Below are 6,727 nucleotides of genomic sequence, written 5' to 3' on the forward strand. Positions count from 1 at the left end.
TCAAAATGTCATTGTCCTCCATGTGAGACCCTTCTGTATTTTCCCATTGCTTCTTCCATCTTTTCCTTCCAGAGAGAAGAATCCGTTAACAATAGAAAGATAAAAGTCACTGACCCATTTCACACTGTATTTTCTGAACTTTCCATCCAGAAGCTTCCGCTCTGCCATTGACAGAAATCCGCCAACCCTTAAATATGGACAGGAAAGGTTTTACATTCCTGACTTGCTTAGACTTTGTCAACTAACAGAAATTTAACCTCCTGATGAACTGTCTTACAGTGACATACAAAGGGAAATACATTTACCTCAGCATTTTTAATATTGTCCATGTTTTGTATTTTGGGAAAGAAAAGTGCAGCTTGATCTTTTTCTCCAAAAAATTACAAAAAAAGAAAAAGTATAATGCTGAATAGGCATATAGAACTGGGGTGGGTGGGTGGGAGAGAAGTCATTCAACCTGTATTAATAACATTTTACCGAGTGTAATAATTCTTGGGAACATTAAGAGGAAGTTTTCGTGCTGACCTTTTATTTTCATAATTGCAACACACTTGTTTTTCTCCCATCATATCCTTCTTTGAGTAGAAGCTCCTCCCAGCTGAAGTTTGGTCCCAGAGCCTGCAGACTTCACCATCTTCAAATGCAGAGGGTAAATATACCTGATTTGCTGCAGTGAATCTAGTAACAGCTTACGTAGTTAAACGTGGGCTGCACAGATCCAGGCAACCATTAGATGGCAGCAGAGATATCATTTTCTATGTCTGGTTGCTACCAACAAGTGACCTTGGTTGCTACCAGCTGCTTATCAGTTCTGAAGTAGTTTACTTCTAGTTTTTTCCCTACCCCTCCCTCCCCTCCTTTCCTTGCCCCTTGAAATAGCTTTTTCCCTAAAAAGGGGAATTCATCAAATTTGCTGACGACACTAAACTGGCAAGAATACCTAACACCCCAGAAGATAGACTCAAGATGCAGATGGATCTTGACAGACTTGAACACTGGGCCCTAGCTAACAAAATGAAATTCATTGTAGAGAAACATAAGGTTTTACACTTAGGCAAGACAACACAAATATACAGGTACAGGTTAGGTGAAACCTGGCTCAATAGCAGTACCTGTGAGAGGCATCTTGGAATCTTAGTGGACAATCATTTAAATATGACCCAGCAGTGTGCAGCAGCAGCCATAAAACCAATGCAATCCTAGGTCACATTAACAGAGGGACAGAATCAACATCAAGTGAAGTATTAGTACCGTGTTTCCCTGAAAATAAGACCTATCCGGAAAATAAGACCTATCACATTTTTCATGTGCGCCTAATATAAGCCATACCCCCAAAGTAAGCCCTACTTAAGCAACTGTGCAGCCAGCCAGCCACCCATTCCATCTGGTTGTTTGCGGTGGCACGGCTGCGAGGGGAGGTGGGTGGAGCCATCTACACCTCGACACTTGCCTAGCCTTGTGGTGGCGGCTCCACCAACCCCATCCAGCAGGACCTTGCATAGCCACTGGCCCACTTCTTCTACTTGCTCGCGCAGCCACAACAGAGTAGGAGGTCGAGCAATATGGTGGTGCCGTGGTCACGAGGTGAGGCAGGTGCCAGGGCATGGATGGCCTGGCTGCAGAGGCCCTGAGGTAAGCCAGTGTGGGGCACATGGGGCAGTTCCACTCCCTGATTCGCAGCAGCAGCACTAGCAAGAGCCAGCAGAATAAATGGGCCTTCCACGTACTCTTACATGGGGGTGGGATTAGACATCCCCCCAAAATAAGCCCTAGTGCTACACGGTACCACTTTATAAAGCCTTAGAAAGACCACATTTAGAACACGTCATCCAGTTTTGGTCACCATATTATAAAAAAGATGTAGAGACTTGGAAAGAATGCAGAAAAGAGCAACAAAGATTATTAGGAAGCTAAAACATATGAAGAATGGTTGGAGAAATTTGGTTTGTCTATTCTTGTGAAAAGAAGGACTAGGGCTGACATGATAGCAGTGTTCCATTATCTAAGGGGTTGCCACATAAAAGAAGGTATCAACTTACTCTTCAAAGCACCTGAAGGCAAGACAAGAAACAATGAATGGAAACTAATCAAGGAGAGAACCAACCTAGAAATTTCCTGACAGAACAATTAACCAGTGGAACGGCTCGTCTTCAGATGTTGTGGGTGCTCCATGACTGGAAGCTTTTAAAAAAAGACTGGACAGTCACTTGTGTGGAATATATGCTTGAGCAGGGGGTTGGACTAGATGAGCTCCAAGGTCCCTGTCATTCTGTTATTCCTAGCCAATTCCTGAGTGGAGAATTGTAATATGATGGCAAGAATTGTTGTCTGATCCAAGTTGGGAAAACCTGCTCTATACAGTTTGAAGATAATATTTTTGGCATGGTCTAAAAATGAAGCTGATGTTAAAGATACAATTACAGCAGCCTTGTGAAAGAGGTTCATTGTCTGCCATAGCAATTCTCGGGAAAACGTTCACCACAAATCAGGGATCTGATTACGACCACAGTTGGGAGCAGAATTTTTATTGCTGAGCAAGAGAGTTGTTAAATGAGTCATGTCCAATTTTATAACCTTTTTTTTGCCATGGTTGTTAAAGCAAATCACTGTAGTTAAGTGAATTGTGGTTATTAAACAAATCCACCTCCCCCCCCCCACTCCTGGGGCTTGTCGGAAGCCAGCTGGAAAGGTCACAAAAAGGGCATTCACATGACCCCAGGATCATGCAGCTATCATAAATACATGCCAATTGCCAAGCAACCAAATCTTGAGCATGTGACTATGGGGATGCGGCAATGGTTATAGATGCGAGAACCAATTTAATTTGTAAGTCATTTTTTTCCCCCAGTGCCTTTGTAACTTTGAACAGTCACTAAACCAATGGTTGTAAGTTGAGGACTACCTGTCTGTGCCTTTTTATTTTTGCAAATCTTTAAAATTCATCTTAACAATAGTGTCTGCCTGCTTCTTAATTTTCATCCTTATAATCCGTTATATTTTATTTGGGTGTTCGTTGGAACTACCTGATCCCTGGAAGCTGAAGACACCAGCCTGAAGATGACGAATGAGACTTCGTCGAAACGTCGCCAAGACACTTCTAATTTTACGCGGGAGAAAACCCGAATAACCAAAGACCTACATACAAACACCCGCAAAAACCTCAGAAAACAGATAGATAGATAGATAGATAGATAGATAGATAGATAGATAGATAGATAGATAGATAGACAGACAGACAGACATAGACATAGACATAGACATAGACATAGACATAGACATAGACATAGACATAGACATAGACATAGATAGATAGATAGATAGATAGATAGATAGATAGATAGATAGATGATAGATAGATAGATAAACTCAGGCTCATTCAGAAAGTTTTCAGGAATGGATTGTGAAGTTAAAAGTGCCAATATTCATTTTATTATATTATAGTTTTTGTAGTTATTATTTTGTAGTTATTATACAAGTGGTGGCAGAGGTTGATGGATTGAAACCATCCTCTACTACCACTTGTATGTCTGTATATAGACATCTTGTATATAAACCACTGTTTGTAAGACAAACCTCTGTGTCCTGTATTTTGCTCCTGGGTTGTCTCAAAATAGTAGTCACGCTGTAAACACTCTGAGATTATTCTCATATTATCTTATTCTGGGCAGTATAAAAGCTCTGTACTGTATACTGCCCGGAAGCTCTCTGGTTTGAAGCAGTAGATAAATCTTATAAATAAATAGAGATAATTAAACAGAAATAAATTTCCTGCTACAATAAGAGCTATTCTAGAGAAGGGATACACTTACAGGCACTGCTGGCATACAACAAGCCTTTCTGCAGAATTCCACTTAGCATCACTCCAAATATTTTTGAAATATTCCAGCCACACACATGCACACTTGCCCATCAATAAAAATATTTTTTGAAAAAAAAAGCATTCCAATTGTGTGCATGCACACTCGGTCATTGTTTTAAACCTGGGCCCTCCCACATAACACCCTTGTGCAGCACACAATTTGCACACTGGGTTGTAATGCCCCTGGGTGTACATATGGCTTTGATGTGGAAAAAGAGCATTATAGCACTAGAACATGGATTCCAGTCCTTAATATGGAAACATAATACATGGATTCCTTTAAAAAGCAAACTAATAAGTGAATTTGCTAGGAGCAATAACATGCCCTCATTATTTTCCATTTGGGCAAAGAGAGGTTAAATCTGTCACCCTCCTTTTTGGAAAAAAGAAAGAAAGGCTTGGTTTCCCTCTTTTATTTCCTCATGTTGCAGAAAGAAGAGAGATGTAGTAAAACCAGTGCCACTTATAAATCAACTATTCTCAGAAACCGCAATAGAAATTCAGCTTCTTTATTAAGAATGGCTATTCAAAGCACAGAAAAATAGATAATGTAGGATAAAAGAGCTCTGGTGGGGAGGAGTTGAGTCAAACCTGCTCCAGAGGGAGACAAAAAATGGAGAAGAAAATGGGATCAATACACAGGGCTTCCTTGTTTAAAATTAAAGGCACTTTCCCAGGACTGCAATGTGTAATAGCCAAGTGGATCGCACAGCACTGACCTTCCAATATTTTGGGCCACAGTAGCCATAATCGATGAATATTGCTGCATTCCTTGGTGCTGATAAGAATTGACACGAAACATTTGGAAATGTGGATTAAGGAAGGCTGGCCTTAGGCCTGTCACCTGCAGTAGGGATCGTTCATACACTTTCATGTACGTTGGGTTATTGTACAGATTGGCCTTGCTAAACTTCCAGCATACAGTCTGCCTGGTGCAAAATTTCAATCTCCCTGAATAATTCACTGCCCAAATGTTGGTGGGGTGAGGCCCATCATGCCAGGGCACAGCCAGGACAAAGAACTCTCAGTTCTTTCAAGAGGCCTTTCTCTGACAATGCACAACTTGCTAATTCCTCCCCACCCCCCACCCCCACTCTAACTCACTTAATTTGCTTTTCTGCTCTACCAGATTCTGACCTGCATTCTTGCAATCTGGCAGAGAAGGGTAAACAGACAGTCCTCGGTGAATGTATCAATGACCTGAGAAGGCTGGAAGCTACTCCTGCATAACCTGCAGAAGAAAGTCACCCCTCCTAAGTGCTTTGCCACCCCTCAAACAAACAATTTTGCAAGTGCCTAAATTTACCATTCCTAGCATTTGCCTACCATCCTCTGTCTGACCCCTCCTATCCACAACCTCCTGTTGAGAAGAGCAGTTGATAGTTTTTTTGTCACTAGCATGTGGCACTTGGGGGCAGGGGAATAAAGCCTTGCCTCTAAGGACAGCACCATTCCCCAATTTTCTTACTGGGGCAAAATGCAGGGAGCACAGTTCATGCTGGCATGCTTCTTGGACAGCTCAAGGACTGACAGAGGGCATTTTAAATGCAGGCATCTGGAAGATTCTTTCCCTCTCCTTGCCTGGGTAAAACCATTTGCTCTGTGCCCCCCTTTCTCCACCCATCCCCAAACTAATATTTCTTAGAGGAAGCAGGGGTGGGTTTATTTATTTATTTAATTAATTTATATACCGCCCTTCTCCCAGAAGGACTCAGGGCGGTGTACAGCCAAAATAAAACACACAGATATAAAATTAAAAAAAAACAATTTAAGAAATATTAAATAATTTGGCCCATATCTAATTAAAATAAAACTACCCGTTTTGGACATTTAAAAGTTAAAAGTTAACGATTAAAAAATTTAAAAATTAGGCCAGCCCGGCTTGTTGGAATAAAAGCGTCTTGAGGGCCCGGCGGAAGGTGCGTAAGTCGGGAATCCTCCGTATCTCGGGGGGTAGTTCGTTCCAGAGGGCAGGAGCCCCCACAGAGAAGGCTCTCCCCCTGGGGGTCACCAGCTGACATTGTTTGGCCGATGGCACCCGGAGCAGCCCCTCTCTGTGGGAGCGAATTGGCCGGTGGGAGGCTATTGGTAGCAGAAGGCAGTCTTGTAAATACCCAGGTCCTAAGGCATGGAGTGCTCTGAAGGTGGTAACCAATACCTTGAATCGCACCCAGAGGACCACCGGAAGCCAGTGCAGCTCGCGCAGAAGAGGTGTTACATGGGAGCGCCATGACGCTCCCATAATCACCCGCGCGGCCACATTCTGGACCAGTTGGAGCCTCTGGGTGCTCTTCAAGGGGAGCCCCATGTAGAGAGCATTACAGTAGTCCAGGTGGGAAGTGACGAGGGCATGAGTGACCGTGCGTAGGGAGTCCCGATCCAGAAAGGGACGCAACTGGCAGATCAGGCGAACCTGATAAAAAGCCCCCCTGGCCACGGCCGTCACATGTTCTTCTAAGGACAGCCGTGCATCCAGGAGGACACCTAAGTTGCGAGCCCTCTCCATGGGGGCCAATGACTCGCCCCCAATAGTCAGAGATGGCACCAACTGACTTACCTTTACTACAGGTTCGCAGCGGGAGCTCAGAATCACCCATGATCACGTCGTAGCAGGTGGGCGGAGCCTCCCACCGAATTTACTACTGGTTCTATAAAACCAGACCGAACCAGGAGCAACCCATCACTGATAACAAGCCAACAATCACAATGAACCACAAAACACAGGAACACCAGCATTCATCACCACACCAAGTCCAACCCAAAATAAGGATGCCTATCTTGAGTTAGGGAATCCTTTGCGGCCAATGCCCACAGCTTCAATGTTGAAAACGTAACATGAGCATGATACTTTCATGCTGTCATGAGAAG

This window comes from Pantherophis guttatus, chromosome 2, assembly GCF_059756535.1.
Source record: "Pantherophis guttatus breed Tessera chromosome 2, ASM5975653v1, whole genome shotgun sequence".
In the NCBI taxonomy this organism is placed as follows: Eukaryota; Metazoa; Chordata; class Lepidosauria; order Squamata; family Colubridae; genus Pantherophis; species Pantherophis guttatus.